Raw genomic sequence first — 12,622 nt, 5'->3', positions numbered from 1 at the left:
TCAACCCCTCCACTTGGAAGACTCATATTACAGGTTTTCTTTTGACGGACGCCAGTCGTTTCCTAATTCAAGTGAAGAGGAACGTCAGTCTGGACCCGCCCCGTGAATTCCTTCATCTACTGTCATTAATACATAGTCCCCCGACTTCCCTCTCACCCACTAGCCTGGACTAAGACCACGTCATATCTTGGTAGTAAACATACAGATACCAAAATGCTTTAACCTTTTACTGTGTACTGGGACAGGATGTGCACGTATACATACAACTTGAGTTCTTCAGTGCAACCCAGAGGACAGTCCGAGGACTAGGACCGAAACCTAGGGTTGAATCTGGTGTTTCGTTTTTCATATACACACACACACACACATATATATATATATATATATATATATATATATACATATGAGTGAAAGGGTGGTGAGGTAAACACCAGGAACCGTTGGAGTTGTATTGCTATAACATGCGTGCATTATTGTCGAAATTTAGGTTTTGTATATTTCTTTATTTCGCCCGTTATTCATCATTACTCACAGCAACTGATTTTGTTTATTACGTGAATTTCATTCTAAAAATAACTTTTGTTATTTTCAGTTTATGACTTCCAGTACTTCTGACGTCTCTAACAAGGCCCCAAAACTTGTAGTTGTTCTTATTTACATCGACAAAAAAGATTGGCGGACGCGACACCAATGTCATGCTTTGGCAGGACATGACCCCCGATTGACAGGGACTAGATTCGACTCTGAGCATTCTATCCTTGTGGCTCTTATGAAACAGGCCACCTGGTCGCAACAAAGTGCTTCACACACACACACACACACACACCACTACTGGGAGAGAGAGAGAGGGTCGGAACTGATAATGAACTCGATTTCCAAATTTTTTTTCTGGTTATGAGGAACCAACTACGAGTAGCCTGCATGCAAACGGTGGCCCTGCGCTACGGACATCAGACAGAATCATCCCCAACAAGACACGTCAACATCCTCACCACCGTCCGGAGGTACACTTGTGAAGGACTGACACGGTCTCAGCACAGGGCCCATATGTGCTAATCTAGCTTGTTTAAAACCGGTAAACTGCATTCCCTATGGTAACAAACGGCACAGTGTTATGAGCTGAGGACATGGAGCCACACGCCAGAGGTGCATCCTCCCCCCCGCCCCCGGCCCCCGACCTCAACCACCCACACTCTTCATTCTCACGGTCTGATGGATATCGCAGGGCAGCGTTTTATACAAGAGGACATACCTATCGGAACACCGCGAACGACGGGATCCATTCCGCCACAGTTACTGACCCCCACCCCTTAGCCGGCAATCACCACAACAAAATCCATAAAGCTCGCCACGGCACTGAGGAGACCTGAGCAAAACTTTGAGAAAGCAGCCCGGAATGTCGCGCCACTGACCCGCAAAGCTCTTTGAGCTCGTCCTTACTTTTGTCTTTGTATTCTGCCCCATTCCCCGTTTCGTGTTCCTTATGGAAATCCTTTCCCAATTTCTAATTCCCTACTGCACTTCCAAAGAAGACACTTCCCCCTTTAATGGTGTGAGGAGCATGTCACTTTTCTTCTCTTCCAGACTCAATCAATCAATCAATCAAATCAGCCATCCTGAGTCCACTGCTGAACAAAGGCCTCCTTCATAGCATTCCATGAATCACACGACCGTGCCATCCTCTGCCACGTCACTCCTGCAAACTTCTCGATCTTCCAGACTCAAGGTGCGGTTATTCACCTGAGAAGACCGAGCTAGGATCAACATTGGCAGAGCTTAGCTTCCTTCCTTCACTTCTGGTTTCGCTAACCCAAGCGCACCTGCAGTCTCGTCTGAGCTCCCGACTCACCGCCACCTCCTGCATATCAGTTCAGCGCCTCCAGCCGTCTGTCATTTCTAAACTTACGTTTTCCTTTTTTGCCTATCTTTCATCTTTCTCGTGGGGTCCTAAATCCTACACATTCTGTTCCTTTCTCAAATTCACCTTCTATTCTGGATTTCGCCTTTAATCTAATGTTTTTCCATATCTGCACCTAAGTGGAATCACTTGGCAAGATGCACGTAATAAACTCCAGGGACTGAGTCTAGTTAAGGACACTAATCTTATTCCTGCTTCTAAAACCTATAACCGCTTAACTATAGTTCGCTCACTAAACACAATGAAAATAATTTGGGCGCGCGCGTGACACACACACACAGACGGAGAGAGAGAGAGGGGGGGGGGAAACGGAGAGAGAGGGAGAGAGAGAGGGGGGTGAGAGACGTAGAGAGAGATAGAGACAGACAGACAGAGAGTGGGAGACAGGTGGTGGGGTGGAGAGGGGAGAGAGAGGGGGATAAGGAGGGGAGAGAGGGGGATAAGGAGGGGAGAGAGGGGGATAAGGAGGGGAGAGAGGGGGATAAGGAGGGGAGAGAGGGGAATAAGGAGGGGAGAGGGAGGGGGGGAGGAATGGGAAGGGGAGGGTGTGAGGGAGAGGGAGAGAGATGGAGGGAGGGCCCTCGGCCAATACATTAACCTACTCTGACGTCAAACGGGCCTAAACACATTAATTCGCTCTCACAAAACGTGTAGCAAGTCTATTCTTTTCACACAAACACCAACATCATCACATCTAAACAAAACCTTACCACGTCATATTACTCAACTGTATTTCTCCTTTAAATTCGTTCTAATTCACATTCTTTCGCCTTTTCAATTTCTTGCATTTATCAGGGTGGCGTCACACTAGGCTAGAATGCTATTTGCTTTTGTTATTTCGTTGGAGTAGATACGGCTTTGGTTACAACATTCTAGGTTTCCGTAAGAACATCTCTACAATGTGTCTAATATTTGTATAGGTTTAACTTCTCTTTGTTCGTCATTTAGCTCCTCACTATATGACGCAAGAGTAGTTTGACATTTGGAAATGTGAAAAACAAAAGATCGTAACTAAAGTCGTTTCTTCTCAAACGCGGTAGCGAAAGCAAATCGCGGGAAATGTCTAGTGTGACGTCACCTTTACAATAACGACACAAAGCACTGTGCAAGACAATCGAGGGGATTAGGGTTAACAATTATAATTTCATCTTCTTCCAGAATGACCACATTAATTCCACCATCCTCTGCAGGCACACATCATAGAACAAAGTTCATTCTTGTATTGAGGAATGCACCAGAACTACGTGTTCTCGCTCCCCCCCTCTCTTTTTTTTTTTCTTCATGTTACTTTCTCTTTCTCAACAGTGTAGAGTCACGCTCGCTCTCACTTCTCCCGGGAACACTAAATTATGCGCTGCTACAGATGCTATTACAAACTGTGGTCTGAGAAAAAAAAACGAGAACACAATACATGCTTGTTAGAACGCCATTATACTATGGAACACAATGGAAGAGTATGTCAGCAACTTGTCTTTATAAAAAAGGTGACGACCGCTACTGATAATTGTGAAATGCTGGATGTCCGATCTTACAGCTCATTTTGTACGTCACAACCTGGAGAAAATTCCTGGAGAAAATTACCGGAAATGGAAAACAACTTTGTTCAAGGAATAGGGTTTTGCTGAAACGATCGTATCAACATCAAATAATGCAGAAATGTACATTATTATGATTTGAGAAATTTAGGCCAGCTTTTTCTATTTGGTCGATAGCAACTCCTCTCAATTAGTCTGAGTATGCATAGTAGGGCCCTTATCATCCTCAGAGTACAGCACGACATTTCTAGTTCCACAGGTCATATCAGCAGTAGTAATGGAGGTAGTAATAACCATCGTCATTACAACAAAAACAACAATAATAATAATAATAATAATAATAATAATAATAATAATAATAATTGTAATAATAATAATAATAATAATAATAATAATAATAGTATCATAATTGATGATGATGACGATGACGATGGTGACGACGACAACGACGACAGCAATGGTTGCCTTCAAGTTTTCCCCATTGGATCCCGCAGTACCACAGCGGTTAGCAAAAAGCCTCGCGTCTCCCCATAGATCTCTCCATAAAGAAACGTTGGATTCTTGTTTGTGTTTCATTAATCTGAAACTGTTTCTATGTCACCGGCTTTTAGGAGTAAGTGGGGGTGCAGTCGCGAAAAGGTAGAAGAAATACAGTCGAAGATGACAGAAAGATATCTTGGATCCAGTCCGTCGGGGCTCCAACTCCAGATTGTACGCGTTCTGATGATGAGCAGCCGGGAGTTGAATCTCTGTGACGCCCGTTTTCTAGGACTACTACTCACAAATCCAATTCCCGAGCCTGCCTATATATATTTCCATCCTTAGTGGTTTCAATAAAGCCCCCACCAATAAGAGTACAAAGGAACTAATCACGAGGAAGGATTACTCTGCTATAACCATTTAGATATTCAAATATAATACGCACACACATACTGGACAACTTTACAAATTACAAAGCATTTTCCTCCATGGTATTGTAGCTGTTGTTTTTGTTGTCGTCGTCGTCGCTGTTGTTGTTGATGATAATGCTGCAAATGGTCTGAATCCAGTCGCCGCCAATGCTATTATTCTTGTACTTGGGTTGTATTGCTGAACCTCCTTACTTTCCTGCACAACCAACTACTGCTTACTCATGCCTCTTCCTCCTTTTACTTCATACCAAACCAACATATCTCCGAACCGGATCTTCTATCATCATCATCTCCTCCTCCTCCTCTTCTTCTTCCAGACTTCTTGAGCGCAGCATGCATCCATCTTTTTCCTCACATCTCCAACACTGTTGCTCCAATAGATGCTTTTCTCTTGGCTTTAACCCAGTCAACATGGCCATGTCATTCACAGATTTTTATTCTGGAAAAAGTCGGAGGATTTCATTCAGATAAGGGGTGGGGGGGGGTGGATACGAGAGTCAAAGAAACCCGGACTCTTGATCGAGATCCGAGGTTTATTCCCCGGCCCCTCTCCCTTTACCTGAATAAAATCGCCTGGCATTAGTGAGCATGTGTTCCATCAAATACATCACCGTTTCAAAGATGTTCAGATCGTCGCCGTCTTCCTCGTCCTGTTCTTCATTGTAATCTTTTATTCTAGTTCTTCTCTTAGCCTTCTCATCTTCTTTTTTTCAATGTTTGATTCTCATTTATTATTAGTCATATGTCAATTTATTATTATTTACTATTACCTGTTTGTTTATTATTTAACTACACCTATGCATTTATTTATGTATTCTATTTATTTAAATTATCATAGTTTTTATTTATTCATTTATTATTATTATGATTTTCTTTTCGCATCCGACCTAGATATGGACCAAAAGGTCTCCTGTCGGCATGCTCCGCCTTTGTAATCCTTTCCTTTGTAAATCCGGCTATTTAGTCCCTCTTTCACCTTCACCTCTTCCTGTCCCTAATCATCATCATTGCTGTCCCTTTTCGCTCCTCCTGTGGGGCGCCTTCGACATTAAACCCTCTTCTGCCCCTGACCAAAATGAAGGCCGCGATAAACAAAAAGTCGACATGTACAACGAGGTGGAATTCTTACAGAGTCTTTATCTTTACTCATTTCGATCCACCTCATCTCCACCGTCCTCTCCAGCAAAATCAACAGTTTTCTCCTAATGTTCAAGGGAACCATGGATCAAGCTAGGAGAGCGCTCATGACAATATCGGCTGCACTAAATCAAAATGTTCCTCTACTGCCTTAAAGTCGTCGTCCAGAACCCGCAGCGGCCACAGATGAGATAGGACGACCCAGGAATCAGGAAAGGTGCACCTGATGTAGGTTGAATAGACGCATCAGCAGCAAGCTGCCAGTAAGTCAGAAGGCCACCGAGTACTTGGGGGCACCTTTCTTAACCTGTCCAAGACGTTGACCTATATTCTAGATTTTGTTGTGCCAAAATATCTAACTATCCCCCTGACCCGGGGACGCCGGCCGGAAAGGCGATCAACCTGCATTAAAGCATCGGTTTCTATCAAAAGAAAATATATGAAAAAACGCGCCAAAATTGCTGACCCAAGCCGTTGAATCCCCAAACTAGCTCCTTGTCGTTTGAAGAGTTACGTTGTCTTGAAGTTAATCTAGAGGCATGGTTAACTAACCAAACATGACATGGCGGAAAACTAACGAGTCTTGCCGATAATGAAATGCTCCTGTACTTCATGAACTGCACAAATAATTCTATAATATACAAATCAGTCCAAGATTAATTCTTTCCTTGATATCACATTATCAGAATTCGCAGTTGGTGAGGACTGACTGACTTGTGGTTGCGACCTAAATACGGGAAGGAAGGTTGCTTCTGTGGGTTACAGAACGGCATTGGATAGAAATAAATAATCAAATAAAATAAACAATAATGATAATTACAACAATAATAATATTGATGATAATATTAACAATAATATTAATATTAATAATATTGATAAAATAATAATAATAATAATAATAATATTAATAAAATAATAGTAGAAGAAGATGGTGGTGGTGGTGGTGATAAAGAAGATGAAGACGACAACTTGAGGGCACCGATGGTACAAGTGAAATGTACAAGCATTGATGGGCCGGCCCAATCGCTAAGGTATTTGATTTTGGGACATTAAATATGAGAAGCCTTTACCTACCCAGAACACTATGAACGGGGTATTTGGTTGTCGAACACGTTGGTTAAACCCCAAATACCCCGTTCACAAATCACTTTAGACACGTGTTTGTTGTCGAACCGCGTCTTAGTGGTGCAACGTACGAAGGACCCACCGTCAGACTAAAAATGCTGGACCCAATCCCCTGTGGGAAGTGACACTATCATTCTGTGGTTTCGTCGGGGGTTGGGAAGTAGAACGAGAGAGATCACCCTCAACGGTCCACTGCAAGACCTGCCTATCCCCATAAGGGACTATACAGCCTCTGTACCTCACCACGGAGGCTTAATCCGGTTTGGTAAGGCTGTATGTATGGTGAGAGATGGACCAAAATGTCTCCTGTCGGCATGCTCCGCCTTTGTAATCCTTTGTAATGTGAAGTTTTTTTGGTATGTTGCATTGGCTGTGGTTGTGAATGAAGTCTAAAATCAATGTAATCAGCTCGACCATATGATTAGGAGCTAATATATATTCGTCACTGGTCCACCGCACCTCTGATGTCCGCCGTTGTGGAGAGGGGTTGGAAAAACCCTAAAGATCAGTGGTTAAATCTCCTTCAAGCACGTTGTCCGTAGGTCGGTTCAAGTCAACCCCCTTTACGTGATAACACTCGCTACATAACGTACACTACATACATACAAATGAACACAAGACGAAAGTGCTTCGAATTCTGACCCGTGCACTTACTCTCCGTGTCTCTGCATAGAGCCAGCTACCATTGCAAGTGTAAACTCCACAATACCACCATTCTATGCTCTTATATGCAGTGCTAAAACTCCCCCTACACGCTCAATAGTACTGCACAATGTTCCGCTATATAGAACTCTCTCAATAGAATGAAGAAATTCATATTATTAATCACCTTAAAACAAATTTGTTTTTATTTTTCAAATATTGGATAGCCTCGGAATATTAATCAGAACATAAAATGGTCCGTGTCTTTGCCGACACGTCGACAAACGACCAAAATGGGGCGCTTGCTGCCCCCATATCAAGTGATGGCTCCCAGTAGTCATCAAGAATTCGACATCCCATTTTCGCGTTGTGCGAAGCGAGTAAATGACTACTTGCAAAGACAACTAACCCAACCGACCTCCCTTTCATACTTTTGGATTTTCTCAGAAGAAACGGGTGGTGAGTTCTTCAAGCAGAGAAGTACAATCATTACGGGACTGCAAAGTGTACATGCACTCGTGCATTCTTAAGTGAATGTAAATTTTTTTTACTCATTTTTAATCGTATCAGAGCAATTAAAATTATTAATACAGTGGTCGAAAGGTACACAAAGTCTATTCTTGTAAAAGCTTGTTTATTTTTCATCGTATCAGCAGAAAAAGAAATTACTGATGACGTCTGAAGTGTTCGAAAGGTGCATGATGTCAGCAGCTACTAAAATGTAGGTCAGCGGTGCTAGGTAGGTCAAGTGGCAGTAATTCTAATAACCATGGGTTATGCTTATGTATAAACAAATCAAACTAAATGTATTTATGGGCATTGAGAAACATGTGTTTCGAATATAGCGCCACTGCTTCTAGTCCTGACAATCAACAAGAATGCAATGTCGCTTCAACCTTGTAGCGGCACCGGCTTCTCAGCGTCAACTTATTTGACGACTGCCTTCCTCTGCTTGCATAGAAAACGTGCGACTCGCCAGCAGCGCCCGCGATCGTGTCGTTAACAACAACTTCCTTCCCGGTCATAGACAAACGCAATCAGACGATGCGGAAAGGCAAAAGCCCAATAATGTCACAGGTGGATGAGTTAATGCTGCTGACACGGTTAAATGGTTTGTCAAACCCAATTTGTCAAACAAGTGTTTGAATTAATGTTTGACCGTGTGAATGGGGTATTTGGTTGTCAAGCACATTTGACACACCAAATAACTCATTCACACGGTCAAACATTACTTCAAACACTAGTTTGACAAACCGGGTTTGACAAACAGTTTGACTGTGTAAATGGACCTTAAGGCTCATCGACATCTCTCGGCAACAGGAGCGAGACGTCGTTCTGTACATTCTATCTTGGTTCCGGTGATGATCTATTCGGCTTCAGGTGGTATGTCACCGTATGATGCCAATTACTCCCTTCGTCCATGTAACGTCCTTCACAAAATTCATGTTGGATACCCACAGTACATTGAAGAAGCTACGAATATAATTCAACCAATGTGACAGAACAGATATAAAGGAATTGCTAGGCGTGAGTGCTGTTTCATGTGGTGCAGTGGCGTTGAAATTCCATGATGTGGAAAGCTGACACACACACACATACACACACACACACACACACACACACACACACAAAAAAAAGCAACCTGCCAAGGGACCAATGAACCAGTTCTGAAGAGATATACTTCTTCTTCCTGTACATATTTCTCCAAAACCGGCATAAAGACACGGAAAGCATAACACGTCTTCCATTTTACCTTCTGAAAGAAACGAGAAAAAAGTATCCTGGAAACTATGAATACATAGGAAAGGTACATTCGCATACAGCCATACATTCGCATACAGCCAGTTAAAAACAGCCATTAACGGATCCACATAGTCATTAAAAGACACTCAAACAACAACCTAATAAATACAAAGTAGCCCAGCACAGCAAGATTGCTCTCATATATATATATATATATATATATATATATATATATATATATATATATATTATATATATATTATATATATATATATATATATATATATATATATATATATATATATATATATACATATATGTATATATGAGTGGAAGGATGGTGAGGTAAACACCAGGAACCGTTGGAGTTTTATTGCTAACGTTTCGTCATTAAATGACGAAACGTTAGCAATAAAACTCCAACGGTTCCTGGTGTTTACCTCACTACCCTTCCACTCATTCTGTCTTACGCACTTCAACATATATATATCTATATCTATATATACTGTATATATATATAATATTTATATATATAAAGAGAGAGAGAGAGAGAAAGAGAGAGAGATAGAGAGAAACTAATATGGTCGCACTTGTACATGATGTTTGAAAACCACTATGTCATACACATGCAAGTACAAAACATCGTTAACAAAATCGGAAGGACTTATCTCGGTGCATGACATCACCAGTCCTCAACCTGAATCAACCACGCGGCGTGGGTAGGCTACATCCGACAAACTTCAAGGCAATTGTGTTGCGGACTTTAAAGTCCTTCAGAAAAGAAAAAGCCCATTCCCTATACCGACACAGTCGTAAAGCTTCCCCAGACTACGACCATAAGCTTCTACTGCCAAGTCATCCACAAACTCGTAGAGAACCATCAACCTAAGTCAATGCACCCCACTTCGCATACATCCATATTATGCACAAAGCCATCTATCTACACGTGGCCACGTCCGCATGACCACATAACCTATTATGACATAACAGCAGCACTCGCTCTTTCTATTTGCCTCAACAGAAGCGCAATCATTCACGCATAGAAACAAGAGCTTCACCTACACAAAGCCTTACAACAGCCACCACAAAGAATGATATCTTTTTCTAAAGTGTGTTAAGGCAACAGCGATGCAACCTCGTGAATGGGTGCACTTGAATAGTTTCTCGCATTAATCAGCGTCGTTTCAGTACCAAGTATTGGGAACAGCTCTGGAGACAATGCAAAGACGACCTAATTTCAGGCACAGGTGTATGTCTGTACACGAAAGGATTTCAACTGGTGACCATGAAAATATCCGAGCGCCCTGGAATCCATGCGCACTCACGAAGCTGTGCATGCACCGATCAACAGCACCACCTCAATACCGCGAAACCTCAATACCTCGAAACCCACGATCTTGAATAACGTTACATTTACTATTACCGTCATTCCATACTCTTTGACATGTTTTTCTAAAATATCATAATTTCTTTTCTCTGTCTTCCCAAAGTGAAAATGAAGACTGGCCCATCCTATTCTCTGCCAGAGCCATCTGTGGCGATCGTTGCTGCACCAAGTTTTGCTGATATCCAACACCACCACCCTCAACTACAAAAGACAACGGCGACCGTTCTACTTTTCTGGCTTGCCATATGATGTCATTCACCTTGAGACAGATCCAACAATTGTTTAATCATTTCCGTATTCTCCTATTATACCAGTTACCTTTATTCTATTCGTTTCTGTGGCCATAACCCCGTCAGTAGCGAAAGGATTAAATCTACTTCGATTCATCACTTCCACACTCGGTGGCACTTTTCCGCCGACGCCGCGTCCACTAGGCGATTCCACCCTCACTCCCACCCCCACACCCACTCTCGGCAGCGAAAGGGGTTTTATCACAGGTGACTTGATCGTTCTCTGCACCAGCCTCCTACCATTCCTTACCCACACGCACGCACGTACTCACACACAAATGTATGCAAGCACTGGGAGCCTACACTCCGTATGAGCTATGAGCTCTCATCCGGGAGGGTAATATCTGTCGATCACGGGTCCAACACGTGATCCAAGACCGTGGTGAATCACACACCTCATAGGTCTAAGTTCGAATATCTTCTCAGGGGAAGAAAAAAATCCTATCAATGGAAACTGGCACTCCAGGTCTGGTGGGCAAGGAGTTTCTCTCTCTCTCTCTCTCTGTGTGTGTGTGGGGGGGGGGGTACCAGGTCACGACATTACCCATAGATCAGGCTCTATATAAGCCCTGAGTATCCGGAAGGGTAAGCTGTCAATTACGAGTCAAACACATGATCCAATCACGAGTCCAACCATGATGAATCACACACAAACACACAAACACACACACACACACACACACACACACACAACGTGCACCTGATCTCGTTTTGATCCACATCAAATTTTATGCTGGTTTGCATTCTCTTGTACTTTTTTCTGTAAAACAAGTTTCAAAGTCTGCAGCAAATGCAGAGTGATGCGCCCTCATATATGCGCCGGCACCGTGCCATGAGTGAGTCAACTCTGTCATCATCACCAAACACACACATGAGGACAATTATTAACACCCAAGTCATACTTGAACAAGCTAGGGCAGAAGCCGCTAAGAAAATGATTACCACCCTTCAAAACAGTGACATACTAATCAGTTCTGCTCTTGCTTAAGCCTACGCCTCGTTGGTTTCACTGAACAACGTATACACATACCAACTCGCAGACTGAAGAGGGCTTGAGATAAAGAGATATATTCCTTCAGTCCGGGATCCGTGCACCCGCTGCTAACCTCACTGCTATATTGCGACGTTTGCCAGAAACAATGACGCCACAGGATTGAGAAAGTTCGATTGTTGCTACTTGCCACAGTGCACTGCGGATGGCACTCACCTACACGGGGAACCTTTGGAAAGATCCTATGAGGGCCGATAAAGTGTTCTTTTCTGTCAGGTAGACAGGACCCGGCGTCACCCAAATATGCCGGAACTTTTGTGTACAGTGCGCACGTAATAGGAAAGTGTTTAACTGGATTTGTTTGTATATGTGTTGTCTAGGGCATCAGGTGGGTCCAACAAATACATACTTATACATGACACCTTGCTAACAGGACTCACTATTACATCGTCTAGCCAATCGGGATTTGAACTCGGGTCACTCCTGCGCGAAAAAAGCGCGTTACCACCGAGCCATCCAGAGCTCCAGGGTTGAAAGTGTAAAAATAGATAACCTACACGCACTGCGACACTGTCCCCGATGCCACAACAGGTGTCGACAGTAGTGACGAGCAAACTGGAAACGGCGGAAAGTGATGGCATTTGAACATAATAACATAAGAACATAAGAATGAAAGAGACTGCAAGAGACCATAAGGCCTACACTAGGCAGCTCCGTATCCATCACCACCTGTCATCCCCATCCATACAGTTGTCTAATCGTTTCTTAAAACAACTGATAGTTTCAGCGCTTGCTACATGGTTACTAAGTTCATTCCATTCGTCGGTAAACCAATTCTTGCCTATTTCCTTTTTAAATCTAAATTTGTCCAGTTTATATTGATCGATCATATACCCAGACATCAGTATTAGTTCTTGGAAACGGGTCCAGATATTATCATCGT

At 42.8% G+C, this 12,622-nt stretch overlaps 1 protein-coding gene across 1 annotated transcript in view; it reads right to left on the bottom strand.

The window, feature by feature from the left end:
- Positions 1–12,622, bottom strand: part of LOC143029588 (zinc finger protein 704-like) — a 202,424-nt gene that overhangs the window by 125,896 nt on the left and 63,906 nt on the right. The gene's annotated exons all lie outside the window — the stretch shown is intronic.

Source organism: Oratosquilla oratoria, chromosome 11 (assembly GCF_046742065.1).
Source record: "Oratosquilla oratoria isolate Oo_2021 chromosome 11, ASM4674206v1, whole genome shotgun sequence".
NCBI classification, from domain to species: Eukaryota; Metazoa; Arthropoda; class Malacostraca; order Stomatopoda; family Squillidae; genus Oratosquilla; species Oratosquilla oratoria.
Note: the sequence above shows the minus strand (reverse complement) of the source record. Positions and strands in the feature narration are given on the sequence as shown.